The sequence below is a fragment of the Rhincodon typus genome, chromosome 9, assembly GCF_021869965.1.
Source record: "Rhincodon typus isolate 14 chromosome 9, sRhiTyp1.1, whole genome shotgun sequence".
Lineage (NCBI taxonomy): Eukaryota > Metazoa > Chordata > Chondrichthyes > Orectolobiformes > Rhincodontidae > Rhincodon > Rhincodon typus.
Window position 1 is genome coordinate 10,149,757 of NC_063340.1, and position 1,920 is coordinate 10,151,676.

The window sequence follows — 1,920 nt, forward strand, 5'->3', positions numbered from 1 at the left end:
GAGAAAGAGAGAGTGAAAGAGAGAGAGAGAAAAAGAGAAAGAGAGAGAGAGAAAAAAAGAGAGAAAGAGAGAGAGAAAGAGAAAGAGGGAGAGAGAAAAAAGAGAGAAAAAAGAGAGAAAAAAAGAGAAAGGAGAGAGAGGAAAAAAGACAGCGAGAGAGAGAGGAAAAAAGAGAGCGAGAGAGAGAGACGGGGAGAGAGAGAAAGAAACAGAGAAAGAGATCAACAGTGAAGATGCTGAGACCCCGTTTCCTATTGTGGAGAGTTCAGGAGTAAGGGCCACGGTCTCGGTTGGAGAATGATGGAGGTGGCTATTTACAATTGAGATGACAACATTCATCTCTTAAATTCTGTGCCTTCGAGGGTTCTGGACGCTCAGTCATTGACTGCATTGAAGGCCAAGTTTCATAGATGTTGGTTCAATGGAAATCAGAGGATAAGGGAAAGGATAAAAAAATGAACTTAAGGTCAAAGAGTAGCCAACTACTTATTGAATGGCTTGTGTTATGTTCCATATTGTAAAATGACCATTATAAATGACAAAGTTAGTAAAATCAGCACTTTTTTTATTTAAGCAAAATAATATCAGTTCATTAAAATCAAATGTATAGAATAACATCTTATAGTAGTAAAAATTTTGAAAACGTGGTTAAAAGAAATAATAAATATTGGAAGAGATTTATGAAGAGAATTTAGCCAGTGCTGCCAATGTCTGACAACACTTAATACAATAGCCCTTTGCTATTACATAATCAACCTTTTAGTTTCAATGCTATTTTAAATATTGAAAATAATGTACATGCAAGAAAATGTTTTGTTGCTCATATTAAGAACCAAAAACAACTTGGTGTAATATGTCTTATTAATGACCTCCAGGAATTTCCCATTATCTGAGTAAGTAAATCCAACAAGTAGCTGGAACTTATAATCATGAAAGTCTAAAGTTCAGAACTTGGTCTTTGTTTGAGTTTATGATATCTGCCGAGCCAAATGTGGCAGCACTAAAATTAGGTTCAAGGGGGAAATGGCTTATCAGTGTAGCTGCTGTTAATCATTATCCAGTGTACCCACAATTCCTATCTCACTGGAGTGGGTGTTGGGGGTGTGCGTGGGTGTTGGGGGTGTGCATGGGGTGGGGGTGGGGATGTGTGTAGCTATTTGGTGAATACAGAATTGGGATAGGCTGTGATGGCCACTCAGGTCAAATCGCAGGATGGTGCTCACCTACATAGTTCACATAAACAATGACCACTTCAATGATTCAATGGGTACATTGCTGCAAGGAAGCAGGAAGAGAGAAAATGGTTCTGAGGAAGGGTCACTTGACTTGAAATGTTAACTCTGCACAGGTGCTGCCAGACCTGCTGAGCTTTGTCAGCAATTTCTGTTTTTGTTCGAGAGAAAATGGACTCTTTTAGCCAAATTTTCTTTAATGTCAAATAGGCTTTAAGTGTTATATTTAAGTGTTATATTACACCCAATAGGAACATTGTTGATAAATAACACTTGACTTCAGTAACACCATTTATTTTACCCTAATTTCCAAATAATATTATCGTATTTAAAATGTTGATATAATTTCAATTACCTGCCCTCAGTTGAAATAATGAGTCTTTATAGCAGTAAATTCATTTCCTTAAAACCATAACCACTTAGGAACTTTTCAGGGACTTTTATATGCGACTACTCCTGATCAGCATCCGTACAACGTGCAAACTGAATCCCAAATCCAGGACCGTACCGAGAGGCGAAGGTGTAATGTTATACAATGAAATCTCACACATTGTAACAGTTAGAGCCAGCACTGATGACTGGACAGCTACGGTAACCTTGACGCATACATCTTCTGCAGCTCGCCTTCGTACCAATTTTGCAGACGGAATTAAATTATAATTCCCACCCACACCGCACCCCCCCCCAC

At 38.3% G+C, this 1,920-nt stretch overlaps 1 protein-coding gene across 1 annotated transcript in view; it reads right to left on the reverse strand.

Annotated features, from left to right (window-relative positions):
• The window catches only part of LOC109936176 (beta-soluble NSF attachment protein), a 38,904-nt gene that overhangs the window by 36,141 nt on the left and 843 nt on the right, over positions 1-1,920 (reverse strand). The window lies entirely within an intron of this gene.